General features: G+C 41.6%; 1 pseudogene; it reads right to left on the bottom strand.

The window, feature by feature from the left end:
- LOC122434720 overlaps positions 1 to 13,474 on the bottom strand; it is a 36,716-nt pseudogene extending 23,242 nt beyond the window's left edge.
- Positions 13,475 to 15,121: the final 1,647 nt, after the last annotated feature.

The raw sequence follows: 15,121 nt of genomic DNA, 5'->3' as shown, positions 1-15,121 counted from the left end.
TCTTTGCCTCTAAAGCACATGTCCCTTTTTCCTTAAAATTCAGTGAAATTAACCTTGAATATAGAGTTGAGCCCCCAAATGTCCAGAAATTATTTCTGATGCAAGTAGAAGATTTACTGGATTCTAATCCCTAAAGATAGCATGTTAAAAAGCAGAGACATCACTTTGCCAACAAAGGTCCATATAGTCAAGGCCATGGTTTTTCCAGTGGTCATGTATGGATGTGAGAGTTGGACTGTGAAGAAAGCTGGGTGCCGAAGAATTGATGCTTTTGAACTCTGGTGCTGGAGAAGACTCTTGAGTGTCCCTTGGACTGCAAGTAGATCCAACCAGTCCATCCTAAAGGAGGTCAGTCCTGGGTGTTCACTGGAAGGATGGATGCTGAAGCTGAAACTCCAATACTTTGACCACCTGATGTGAAGAACTGACTCATTGGTAAAGACCCTGATGCTGGGAAAGATTGAGAGTAGGAGGAGATGGGGACGACAGAGAATGAGATGGTTGGATGGCATCACTGACTCAATGCACATGAGTTTGGGTAAACTCCAGGAGTTGGTGATGGACAGGGAGGCCTGGAGTGCTGCAGTCCATGGGATCCAAAGAGGTGGACATGACTGAGCAACAGAACTGAATGGTTACCCAGCACAACAGCACATCTCGCCCAAGGGTATGTTTTTTCTTAAGCTCTGTACTGATGATTATATAAAACAATGGATCTTGCTTGAGGACATGTTTCTCCTTAACGAAAACCTTCTGATGGATCCTGTTCTCTTAAGATGCCTGTTGTGGGAGTGAGTCTGGTAAGACCTTTCTATTGTTAGTAACCAATGCAAAAATGTATATAACACCCCACCCAAACTAGTAAGCCGGACACTCTTCCCGATTCTGATGTCTATGTCAGGAGCTTTCCGTATCACTTTTTAAGTGCAATAAAACTCTGCTACAGAAAAGCTGAGTGATCAAGCCTGGTTTCTGGCCGTGGATCGAAATTCTCTCCTGTGGAGGCCAGAAATCCAACACTGTTCACCATAAGCTATCAATTGTTCAGTCACTAAGTCATGTCCAACTCTTTTTGACTTCATGGACTGTAGCCGCCAGGCTCCTCTGTCCTGGCATTTCCCAGGTAAGAATAGTGGGGTGGGTTGCCATTTCCTTCTCCAGGGGTTTCTCCCAGACCAGGGATCAAACCTGTGTATTCTGCATTGGGAGGCATACTCTTTACCACTGAGACACCAGGGGAGTCCTTATAAAAGCATACTATATGTGTGTATATATATATATATATATATATATATGTAAAACAATTATATCATAATCATAGTGTGTATATATATATATATATGCACACACACATATATAGGCTCATCATTAGTTCCTGATTTTTATATAATGAGTATCACTTGTGAAAAATAAAAGGAAATTATTAAGGGTCTTTTTAAGGGATCTTTGTTGATGAGATGCTGGGCACCTGGCCCTCTGACCTGTTTTCCCCCATAAGGGCAAGAGTGGAGGAAGGGGGCCCAAGAACGTTGATGGATTTCTGTCTCATTTCTGATAAGCAGCACAGTTTTGAAAAGGCCAGGCAAGGTGAGCCTGGCACACCTGGTTAGAGAACCAGACAGGGCTCTTGTCTTACCTATTGATGCTTGTGGTGCGGGGGAGCAGACCCGGTTACAGCCTTGGCTGACGCACCGTCTTCCAGCTCCACAGTCCTGATCTCTGAAGCACTGGGACTCACAGACGCCTGCGAGAGGAGATGCATCAAAAACTTACATCTCATTGATTTCTTTCATCAGTGTTTTATAGTTTTCTATGTATGGGTCTTTTGTTTCTTTAGGTAGATATACTCTAGTATTTTATTCTTTTTGTTGCAATGGTGAATGGCATTGTTTCCTTAATTTCTCTTTCTGTTTTCTCATCGTTAGTGTATAGGAATGCAAGGGATTTCTGTGTGTTAATTTTATATCCTGCAACTTTACTATATTCATTGATTAGCTCTAGTAATTTTCTGGTAGAGTCTTTAGGGTTTTCTATGTAGAGGATCATGTCATCTGCAAACAGCGAGAGTTTCACTTCTTCTTTTCCTATCTGGATTCCTTTTATTTCCTTTTCTGCTCTGATTGTGTAGCCAAAACTTCCAAAAGTATGTTGAATAGTGGTGGTGAGAGTGGGCACCCTTGTCTTGTTCCTGATTTCAGGGGAAATGCTTTCAATTTTTCACCAATTAGGTAATGTTTGCTGTGGGTTTGTCATATATAGCTTTTATTATGTTGAGGTATGTTGTTTCTATTCCTGCTTTCTGGAGAGTTTTTTTTTTTTTTTTTTATCATAAATGGATGTTGAATTTGTCAAAGGCTTTTTCTGGATCTATTGGGATAATCATATGGTTTTTATCTTTCAATTTGTTAATGTGATGTATTACGTTGATTGATTTGTGGATATTAAATAATCCTTGCATTCCTGGGATAAAGCCCACTTGGTCATGATGTATGATTGTTTTAATATGTTGTTGGATTCTGTTTGCTAGAATTTTGTTAAGGATTTTTGCATCTATGTTCATCAGTGATATTAGCCTGTAGTTTTCCTTTTTTGTGGCATCTTTGTCTGGTTTTGGAATTAGGGTGATGGTGGCCTCATAGAATGAGTTTGGAAGTTTACCTTCTTCTGCAATTTTCTGGAAGAGTTTGAGTAAGATGGGTGTTTGCTCTTCTCTAAATTTTTGGTAGAATTCAGCTGTGAAACACTGATGAAATAAATCAAAGAGGACACAAATAGATGGAGAAATATACCATGTTCATGGATTGGAAGAATCAATATTGTGAAAATGAGTATACTACTCAAAGCAATCTATAGATTCAATGCAATCCCCATCAAGCCACCAACGGTATTCTTCACAGAACTAGAACAAATAATTTCACAATTTGTATGGAAATGCAAAAAACCTCGAATAGTCAAAGCAATCTTGAGAAAGAAGAATGGAACTGGAGGAATCAACCTGCCTGACTTCAGACTCTACTACAAAGCCACAGTCATCAAGACAGTATGGTACTGGCACAAAGACAAAAATATAGATCAAGGAACAAAATAGACAGCCCAGAGGTAAATCCACACACTTATGGACACCTTATCTTTGACAAAGGAGGCAAGAATATACAATGGAAAAAAGACAACCTCTTCAACAAGTGGTGCTGGGAAAACTGGTCAACCACTTGTAAAAGAATGAAACCAGAACACTTTCTAACACCATACACAAAAATAGACTCAAAATGGATTAAAGATCTAAATGTAAGACCAGAAACTATAAAACTCCTAGAGGAGAACATAGGCAAAACACTCTCCAACATAAATCACAGCAAGATCCTCTATGACCCACCTCCCAGAATATTGGAAATAAAAGCAAAACTAAACAAATGGGACCTAATGAAACTTAAAAGCTTCTGCACAACAAGGGAAACTATAAGCAAGATGAAAAGACAGCATTCAGAATGGGAGAAAATAATAGCAAATGAAGCAACAGACAAAGGATTAATCTCAAAAATATGCAAGCAACTCCTGAAGCTCAATTCCAGAAAAATAAATGACCCAATCAAAAAATGGGCCAAAGATCTAAACAGACATTTCTCCAAAGAAGACATACAGATGGCTAACAAACACATGAAAAGATGCTCAACATCACTCATCATCAGAGAAATGCAAATCAAACCCTCAATGATGTACCATTACACGCCAGTCAGAATGGCTGCTATCCAAAAGTCTACAAGCAATAAATGCTGGAGAGGGAGTGGAGAAAAGGGAACCCTCTTACACTGTTGGTGGGAATGCAAACTAGTACAGCCGCTATGGAGAACAGTGTGGAGATTTCTTAAAAAACTGGAAATAGAACTGCCATATGACCCAGCAATCCCACTCCTGGGCATACACACCGAGGAAACCAGAACTGAAAGAGACACGTGTAGCCCAATGTTCATCGCAGCACTGTTTATAATAGCCAGGACATGGAAGCAATCTAGATGCCCATCAGCAGATGAATGGAAAAGAAAGTTGTGGTACATATACACAATGTAATATTACTCAGCCATTAAAAAGAATTCATTTGAATCAGTTCTAATGAGGTGGATGAAACTGGAGCCCATTATACAGAGTGAAGTAAGCCAGAAAGATAAAGACCAATACAGTATACTAACGCATATATATGGAATTTAGAAAGATGGTAACAATAACCCTATAAAGAAAGAAAAAGAGACACAGATGTATAGAACAGACTTTGGGAGACTCTGTGGGAGAAGGCGAGGGTGGGATGATGTGAGGGAACAGCATCGAAAGAGGTATATTATCAAGTGTGAAACAGATCACCAGTCCAGGTTGGATGCATGAGATGCATGAGCACCAGCTAGGGGCTGGTGCTCTTGGATGACCCAGAGGGATGGGTTGGGGAGGGAGGTAGGAGGGGGGTTCAGGATGGGGAACACATGTAAATCCATGGCTGATTCATGTCAATGTATGGCAAAAACCACTACAATATTGTAAAGTAATTAGCCTCCATCTAATAAAAATAATTCTGGGGAAAAAAAACAAAAAAAATACCTTACGTCTCATAAGCAGGTACTAGGAAGGGGCTGCAGCAGAGAATAAATGGAACCCTTCTTAAGAGGCAACATCTGCATGTTATCACTTTAACAAATTATGTAACTTACAAAATGTCTACTATTGCAAAACAGTTCACAATCTATATAGCACTTTACAGCTTGAACACTGCTTTCACCATATACACGACATAACAGAGATGATATTATTCAGAGGTGCTGATCCCATGTATCTTCTTGTTCCTGATTCTTCCTAGTTTCTGCCTTTCCAATCCCCACCCACAGCCACCACCTCATCCAGTCAATGGCAACCCCCACTTTGTGGGGAAGGCACACCAACCTGAAATAAAGAGGCCAGGGCTTGGCAGTGAGTTTTGAGTTAGGCTTTGTTGAATTAGACAACAGGCTTTGCTGAGAGAGAAAAGATTTTCTAAATTTCAGAAGCACTTCTTTACTTTTACAAGCTTTAAAAATCTGAGCAGAGAGAAGACGCTGGAGATGATGTGAGTTCTCATCCCATAGAAAATAGGAAAGTCCTTCTGGTCAATGAGGAAGAGAGGGTAAGGAAGGGGGTGTCAGAAAGGAAGGAGAGGGTGGGGAGGCAGAGAGAGAGGGAGGGAGAAAGAGGAGGAGAAAGGGGGAAAATATTTATGGAAACAAACATAAACTGACCTTTTTGTTTCACTCCTAAGAAATATATTCTACAGGAAACATTTCAACTGATGGACAAAACTATTAAATCACGTTCATTATACCATCCTGGGCAACAGCAAAAAATTGTCAAGCGAATAAAACGACCATCAGATGGGAACTGGTTAAATCAATTAAAGTAAATGTATTCACTAGTCATCATATAATCCTAAAATTATGAAATCTGCCTGTCTGGACATGGGAAAATGTCCACAACTCATGTTAAATTGTAAAAGACATATGTTCATGCAGGGCTTCCCTGGTGGTTCAAATGGTAAAGAATCTGCCTGCAATGAGGGTTCGATCCCTGAATTGGGAAGATCTCCTGGAGGAGGGCAGGACAACCCACTCCAGCATGGTTGCCTGGAGAATGCCCGTGGACAGAGGAGCCTGGCGGGCTACAGTTTCGAAGAATCAGACACGACTGAGTGACTAAGCATAGCACAGCACATATGCCATGCATGATAGGACACTTTATAGAAGGGAATATGATATATGCTAATTTGTGCAACTGGAGGCCACAAGAGAGAGCTTATGCTAATTTCAACACGGTTCACAGACAGACCCAGGTTCTCTCTGATTGTCTATGTGGCTACAGGTAAGTCTTTTCACTATTGTAAGCCTTGGTTTCCTCATCTGTATAACAATATCTGTTACTACTTTACTTCTGAGATTTAAAAGCAACAGTCTCAGAACATGCCTGGAAAATAGCAGGAACTCAGAATTTGATGTTTTTCCCCACAGTGACTATGTATCTGTCAAGGAATCAGTTAATGCAGGAGGTTGGCAAATCCTTCCAGACACCAAGTATTGTCAAATAGTAGACACGTCAAGTTTTCAAACACACGTCAAAACTACCATGCTCAATAAATTACTAAACAGTTTAATAGCATCACTGAGTTAACTGGATAATCAACCACCATGTGGACTGCCTCACACTTTTTTCATAATTACATTGTCCTCATGGGGCGATTTTGAACATTTGAATCCAAACACTTAAAGTGTTCAGGTCTCTAGGTTTGATGAAGGCTTGTTAATTGTCCTCCGAATGGAGACCAGGGTGAAAACAGGGGAGGGCCCATGGCAAGGCTGGGATTTCACTGGAGATTTTTGGACTCTGGATATCCTGGTTTTTAACAATCACATAAGTGTGATGCTCCCTTTCAATGAAGGGCATCTTCTGAAGTGGTGCGTATCTGGCTCCCATACTGCCAGGGTCTTTTTCTACCATTTACTGAGCCCTTGTTATTGTACCAGTTCTAGGCAAGTGACTCACATGCAAGTGAACCTATGTTTCTTATGTCTCCTGCATTGGCGGGTGGGTTCTTTACTACTAGCACCACCCGGGAAGCACAATTTGTTCTGTAGTTCCTGACTTCTCTGTAGTAAGTATGTATTTCACATGAAAAATTAAGATTCAGTAGTGGTCTATGGAAAGAGTCTATGAAATTGCTATATGCTTTGACAATCTACCTATTAAAAATGAGGGAGGACAAAGGAAAGAACATACAAAAAGCAGAGTAAGCTTGGTAAGTAACTTAACATGATTCAGGGGAAATGAAAGAATATTGCTTAAAATCAGCTGCTGGGATCAGAGGAGTGGAGAGGAAGGAAGGGAGGAAATTAGCTAATTTTATTATGTCTGTTACTCACAGTAGCAAACCTATAGATGATAATTACAAAAGGGGGGGCACCAAAGAGAAGACTCTTGAGAGTCCCCTGGACTGCAAGGAGATCAAACCAGTCAATACTAAAGGAAATCAACCCTGAACATTCATCGGAAGGACTGATGCTGAAGCTGAAGTTCCAACACTTTGGGTACCCGGTGTGAAGAGTCAACTCATTGGAAAAGACCCTGAGTCTGGGAAAGATTGAGGGCAAGAGGAGAAGGGGGTGACAGACAATGAGATGGTTGGATGGCCTCACCGACTCAGTGGACATGAGTTTGAGTAAACTCTGGGAGATAGTGAAGAACAGGGAAGCCTGGCGTGCTGCAGTTTATGGGGTTGCAAAGAGTTGGATACCACTCAGCAAGTGAACAATAGCAAAGGGTAGTACTCTGACATCTTGATATAAGGTAACTATCAGAACAAAAACCACAAAGCTTTTGAAATGCAAAGCATGCAGTAAGAGGCAGGCAAAAGGAGAGACAGACGACACAAATAAAATAGGCTCTATAATCAATGGCTATATATCTGATAAATATGTTCACAACAGTAAATAAAATAGCAACCAAAAAGGTAAGATAGACCTCATGTATCTCTTTCAGAGATGTTTATAGAAATAATATGTAATAAAATGCTGTCTGGAATTGGCTTGAAAATATCAGGGGATGAGGGGAGGTGGGTGGGATTAGATCTGAAAGAAGGATGACCACATGTTGATAATGGTTGAAGCTGGGTGATGGGTACATGGTCTATCATTCCACAATGTGTCTGCTTTGTGTGAAGAATTTCCCCAAATAGAAAGTGACATTGAAATCTGCTTAGGGACATTCAAAATACCTTAGTGAGTAAAAAATGTGCAATCACTAACATGTCCACACACAGACAGACAGAGTGAGTGTGTAAAGATTAAGAATGGTGTTTCTCTGGGTGATGATATTGTGGGTGTCATTTATACGGTTATATAGTTTTAGCTGTAGAGTCTTGTTTTGCAACCATAAATATATATCTGGGGCGGGGAGGGGATAAAAAGGAGAGTTGTTCTTAAAAAGAAGTGCCCAGGCTGAAAAAGTTGACAATTAAGGAATGCAATGAGATCGTGATGGAAGAGTCCAAAAGATCTCCTTTTTATAAATATTTTATGATGAACGTGTTGAAAACCATACTCAGGAGTTAATTACTATTGAACAACGGTTGAAAAATTGGGCAGAACAAAGCATATATTCCTGTTGGGACCAGGACATCAGGCAGGGCACTCAGCCTTACTTGCTCGCGGAGCTGGTGAGCACACGTGGCCACAGCCATTGCTGATGTACTTCTCTCCTGCCGCACAGTCCCCGTCTTCTCCGCACTCCTCCACACAGATACCTTCAGGGTCAGAAAAGACTGGGCTGAGACACTTCAATACCATGAACATTTATGTTGTAGACGACCATGACCTAATAATATCAGGATACACTTTGATCTAGATCTTCATTGTTTAAACATGATCTCACAGAGAACCTCATGTGAACCTTCCATCAAATCATATCTGCAGGATTTGCAGGAATATTTGGATTTGAACTCAGGGACATTTCCTTTTAAAGCACATGTCCGTTTTGCTATAGAACTCAGTGAAATTAGCCTTGAATACAGAGTAGAGCCCCTAAATTTCAGAAATTATTTCAGATGAGAATTTATTGGATTCAGATCCCTGAGAAAGGCCTCAGTGTGGCTCTTTGATACTCCTCCAGACAGAGTTTAAAGATGGAAGCACATTGGAAGCTGATCAAAGACTTGGGCGGAAGAATAACACCTCCACCACGAATCACATCACCACCATCAAGAGAATTCTCACTGTGGTTCCTGCCACAGGGTTGACCTGCTTCTGCCATGCACATTATGAATCTCTTCCGATCTCACTTTTACACTCTGTAAATGGAGACTGTCTGGTATTGTGGTTTCAGCAAGTAAAGGGAGGCTAGACTAGATGAGTGACTCCCAAATGTGGCTGATGATAACAATCATCTTTAAAATGAGCTATGGATAGTAGGAGCTGTTCAGGCCTAATTACTCAGCTTCTCCAGGGTTGAGCCTATACACGTATATTTTAATGAGGGCTCCAGCTGATGCTGATGCTGAGATGTACTAGAGATTCTTCCAGAGCCAGTATGTCTGACATTTTAGGATTTCATCAGCTTTTGCCAATTTGTGGAGGAAGGTTGGGGACCACAACTCTTCATCAATATCCAACCATTCATTCATTTGCTCATGGTTCATTTACTCATTCATTCATTCCCTTGTTTCCAATTCATTAGCTTATTCTAAGAAAAATATCAACTCTATGTAAGGAACAGGATTAGATGTTTCAGGAAATTGGGATGTTTAGTTTTCATATCAACAGGGCAGATTAACACTAGGATGGGAAATCAAGTTTGCTCTGAAATAACAACAGTTCATAGCACTATGCATGTTTAATAGTAAGTGACATGAAAAAGGGACTGCAAAAACTAGATAGGAGTGGTTTAGTGATTACTGTGCTAGAGAATTAGCTGGGATTTGAACTCACAAATACAGTCACACACCTTGACAAAGACCATCCAACGGGGAAAGAATGGTCTTTTCAATAAATGGTGCTAAGAAAATGGACTTCCACATGCAAAAGAATAAATTGGGATTACAGCCTCAAATCATATGTATACATACATACTTATAGTATGGGCTTCCCTGGTGGCTCAGATGGTAAAGAATCTGCCTGCAATGCGAGAGACTTGGGCTCAATCCCTGAGTCAGGAAGATCCCCTGGAGAAGGGAATGGCTACCCATTCCAGTATTCTTGCCTGGAGAATTCCATGGACAGAGGAGCCTGTTGGACTATAGTCCATAGGATTGCAAAGAGTCAGACACGACTGAGTAACACATACCCATACAGTATACACACACGTATACAAAAATTCACTCAAAATGAATCAAAGACCTAAATGTAAGAGTTAAAACTATAAAGCTCGTAGGAGGAAACATAGGTGTAAATCTTTGTGACCTTGGATTGGGCAATGGTTTCTTAAATACGACACCCAAAGCAAAAGCAAAAGAAGAGGCATATAAGTTGGCCTTCAAAAAATTAAAATCTCTTGTGCATTAAAGAACACTGTCAAGAAAATGGAAAGAAAATCCACAGAGTGGGAGAAAATATTTGCAAATCATATGTCTGATAAGGGTCAAATATCTAAAACATGCTTCTAAGGTGTCTCAGTGGTGAAGAATCTGACTACAGTGCAGGAGACATGGGTTGGTTCCCTGGGTTAGGAAGATCCCCTGGAGAAAGAAATGGCAATACACCCTAGTATTCTTGCCTGGGAAATCCCATGAACAGTGGAGCCTGGTGGGCTATAGTTCATGCAGTTGCAAAAGGGTCAGACACATCTTAGCAACTAAACAATGACAACAATCCAGAATATATAATGAATTCCTACAACTCAGCAAGAAAAGGACAAACACTCCCATCTTGCAAAGGGAGGGCTTGAACTGACATTTCTTGAACAGACCATATACAAATGAACATTAAGCATATGAAAAAGCACCCAATATCATTAATCACTAGCGAAATGCAAATTGAAACCACAATGAGGTATCACAGTAAGATATCCCACAATCACTATGACAGCTATAATTAATAGACAGGTGTCAACAAGTGTCAGAAAAGATGTGGGAGGGATGAGAACTCTCACAGATTGATGTTAGGTAAACTGGTACAGGCTCTGTGGAAAACAGAGCTTGGCAGTTCCTCAAGAAATTAATCATAGACTTGCCACTTGACTCAGCAATTCTACTCTTTGCAAATCCACCCAAGGGAACTGAAAGCATGTTCACACAAAAATTTATACACAAATGCTCATAGCAGCATAACTTCCTTACTAGCCACAAAGTAGAAATAACACAAATGTCCATCAACTGATGAATGTATAAATCATACCTGGTAGAACTATACAATCCAGCCATAAAAAGGAATGGAGTACTGGTAGATGCTACAATTTAGATAAACTTTGAAAATGTTGAAGAAGCCAGACACAAAAGCCCACATGATTATATGATTTACTTTACATGAAATATCTAGAATAGAAAAATGCTTCAAAGATGGAAAGTGGATTAGAAGGGGGTGGGGGGAGGAAAGAACAGGGAGTTTGACAATGGGTATGGTCTTTCTTTAGGGGGTGATGAATGGTCTGCAATTAGATGGTGGTGATGTCTGCACAACGTTGTGAATATATTAAAAACCACTGAGTGGTACACCTTAAAATGGTAAATTTTATCTCAGTAAACACACACAAGCAAACACAGAGCTTGAGACCTCAGAGAGCCTGCTTTAATTGGTCCAGCCGAGGGTCTTGGCATTGGTCTTTTTAATACACTTCTGGGGTGATTCTAAAGTATTGGCAGAGCCTCTTCCAAAATGTGGTCTGTAGGCCAACGTCATCAGCATCACTTAGAAGCTTGTTAAGAATGCAGAATTTTGGACCCCATCCCAGACCTGAATCACAGTCTGCAGTTTAACAGGATCCTTGGGTAATTCATGTCATATTAAAGTTTGAGAACTACTGCAGTAGTCTAGAAGAACTGAGCATGTCCATTATGCTTATGGTGGAAATAGTACAAAGGGGCTTTCAAGGATTAAGGAGATTTCCACAGTTTGGGGTTGGGGAGGTTGTCAGATATTTGCATTTTGAGGAAATCAGTTGCCTGATTAGAGCTGCACTTTGGGAAGAACAATCTCATATTCAAGAATAGAGTTGGCTGGAATTCAACACACAACATGTGTTTTAGAGGAGAGAGAGTTCCAGTAGTATTGCAAGGGTCCAGGGAGGTAACTAGGGTGGTGGCAATCAGATTGCAAAGGCTGTAAGAGAAGCTGTGAAAGAAGATTTGACAAAGTCTGGTCATTGATTATATGGGGGGAGCAAGACAGCCAAAGAAATCATCTTTGGCTGTGGAAGTGTAGGAAAAGAAAGCCAGAGGCACAGAAAAGGAAGAGCAAAGAGAGAAGCCGTGGAAGAGGGTTTCAGGCTGAAAAATCGTGAACAATGGCAGATTCTGCAGAGATACCAAGGAGGTTAACTATTGAAGAAGATTATTAGATTGTCAACCAGGAAGATATTGATGCTTAGGAGAGTGAAGTGGGGGGATAATTGATTGGGGGGGTATGTTAGTGGTGATTGTAGTGGTGGTGGTTGGAGTGATATTAGAAGGGCTGAGGTGTGATTGGTAACTGTCAAGAAAGAAAACAGAAGCAAGTTCAGAAGCATGTTTCTCAACAATGCAGAAATGTATTTGTTTGTAGGTAGAAGCAAATGCAGAGAAGAGGGTAGAGATGCTGGGAACAGGCCCAGAAGCTGATGGAGCAGAGTCAGAGGGGGAAGTGAGGGCAGTGCAGATGCAAAGGTTGGCCTTTGGAGAAAGGGAGAGAGGAGGTCGGCAGACACAAAGGGATGCTGGCATGGGGACTCGTCGGGAAAATTAAAGTGTGTCCCAGTGTCTCCTCATGTGGACTGTTCTCCATGTTTACTCATCCCCGCTCCATCCCCTCTTTAGACTGCACAGGACAGTCCTAGATTTCCCACTTCCTGACTCTCTTGTTCTGGGAGGTGGGACAAGACTTACCAATTGCGTGGAGCCTTGTGTTGAGGGTGAGGAGACTGGCCAGGAGGAAGAAGCGCCCAGCTTCATGTTGCTAGTTGAGGACATCATGTGCAGACGATGCAGCAAGGCCCAGGCAGCTGAGATTTATACACTGCTGGACAGAGAGCCTGACCTGCATTCAAGGCCACCATCGGCACTTAGGAAGGCGTTTAGGAAACTTGAAACTTGGACCTCTGCCAAGCAGCTGACTTTGGTGGAAAAAAAAGAACCCTCCCCCCCCCACCCCCCCCCAAAAAAAAAACCTCACACCTGTGAGGTGTTGGGCAATGTTTGTTTTCCAAGCAAGTTCTTTGAGACATGGTTCTTAGTGTAATTTTTTAAAAAATCTATCAGATGAGAAAGTGAGAGACGTGAGGGCGGGTAGAGAAGACAGTGATAGAAGATAGATGAATATAGATAGACAGACAGATATACAGACAGACAGATATACAGACACGGCCATGCCATGCCAAGTGGCTTCAGTTGTGTCTGACTCTTTGCTGCCCCATGGACTTTAGCCTGCCAGGTTCCTCTGTCCATGGGATTCTCCAGGTGAAAATACTGGAGTGGGTTGCCATTTTCTCCTCCAGGAGATCTTCCCAATGCAGGGATGGAACCAGAGTCTCACGCACTGCAGGCAGATTTTTTAGCATAGGAGCCACGACAGAAGCTCATAGAGGAGGTAACTCAACAACCTCTGCGTGCAAGGAGCTTTCCTCTTTAAGCATCACAACCGAGGTACCACAAGGTTAAATAGCTTGCTTGAGGTTACAGAGCTACTAAATGGGGTTGAGACTCCGATGTTATTGGCTTCATGTTTCATGACTCCTTTCCTACAACCCTCTGTCTCTGCATCAGCACCTGGGTCCAAATGTTGTATTGCATCGTATGATACTGTTAAGGGACACATCTTTTTCCTTCTTGCCTAAAAGCGGTGCTAAATATTTGTGCATCTATATGGTCGTAGATGTATGTGGATGTGGATTGATAGGTGCATGAGAGTGCAGAGAAATTCTGGAACAATAACCTCTCAAGTAGTACCAGCACTCGCCTCCTCTTCAGAGTAACAGAGTGAGTTGGGGGATTTAGGTACCCAAGAGGTCTTTAGTGTCAACTGAAATAAGACTAAGGTAAGGAGGATACATTGACATATTACTTGTACAATGAACAATGAATGACGGAAGAAAGAAAAACTCCCTAAAATACGGAGACTGGGTTAGAGAGTTGCAGGACTAGTGTCAGGAAGTACTGTTAGGAAGGCTTATTAAACATATCATATTGCAACATAGAGAAACATATCCCTCCAATCTGTCTCCCATACCCCTGACTTCCCCTAAACTCTTTGATACCGTGTTTACCCTACAGGACTTAAGAATCCACCAATTAGGGCTCCTCATGATGCTGGGAGAGAAATGAGCAAACCTGTCTCTGGACGCCAAGCCCTCTTTCTTTAGCCTAGGTGCCACTGAAAGTCATTTACTCTCTCTTCTCACCCTCACAAATTCAGAAGAAATAAAATTGGAATCCTTGTGCAATCAGTCAAAAAAATAGCTGAGCCAAGTCTCATGCATAAACAAGTTTTGACTCTCCTTTCTTGCCCCAGCTGTCCTGCACAGAAATTACCACGGTGGGGTCAGAATGCCTCAGCTTTTGCTTTCTTTATCTGGGAAGATGGGACACTGGGGAGATGAAAACCCAGATGCTCATTCTAGTAAATCACGTGGCTGTAAATCAGTGCAAACTCCTCTCCGCTTTTGATTTCTCTTTCTAACCCCATCAATACCTTGAAGTACCTTCACTCTGATCTCATTTGTCAATAGCATCTACTGGCAAAATCTGCACTGTTGGAGACACCTATGGAGTTTATGCTTCCCTGCATCAAAGTACCACCCAGCAGGGATGGGTTCCACCATAAATTCATGATCAACAGCTTCAATGATGCCCTGCAATTTTAGTACAATTTCAACACAAGCTCCCACTCTTCATAAAGTGAAGTGACGTGAAAGTCATTCAGCCATGTCAGACTCTTTGTGACCCCGTGGACTATACAGTCTGTGGAATTCTCCAGGCCAGAACACTGGAGTGGGTAGCCTTTCCCTTCTCCAGGGGATCTTTCCAACCCAGGGATTGAACCCAGGTCTCCCGCATTGCAAGTGGATTCGTTACCAGCTGAGGCACAAGGGAAGCCCACTCTTAATAAGGACTACTGAAAGTCTTGTCCATGCTTCTCAAACTTCAGTCTCTTCCAGTCCTTCATACTCAGCAGCTGACCTTGACTCCTCCTTTACAGGTAAAAAATTTAAACTACTAAATCAATTTCTTTAAGAGATATAGGACACTTAGTAGCAAAGTGCCTCTGTTAAGATACCTTGTGGTGAACAATTTTCCCAGCCTTATAGGGTGGATTTCTGGCGGGTTCTGCTGGTGCAGCACCAAACTGATCATGATTGCATGAATCTGATCTTGCCTTTTCCAAGAAGTCCATATCTCATCCCTGGGGTCAAGGATGCCTTGGGCACTCTATCTTAGTCC

The sequence above is a fragment of the Cervus canadensis genome, chromosome 1 (genome assembly GCF_019320065.1).
Source record: "Cervus canadensis isolate Bull #8, Minnesota chromosome 1, ASM1932006v1, whole genome shotgun sequence".
In the NCBI taxonomy this organism is placed as follows: Eukaryota; Metazoa; Chordata; class Mammalia; order Artiodactyla; family Cervidae; genus Cervus; species Cervus canadensis.
This window is presented reverse-complemented; position numbering and strand designations above follow the sequence as displayed.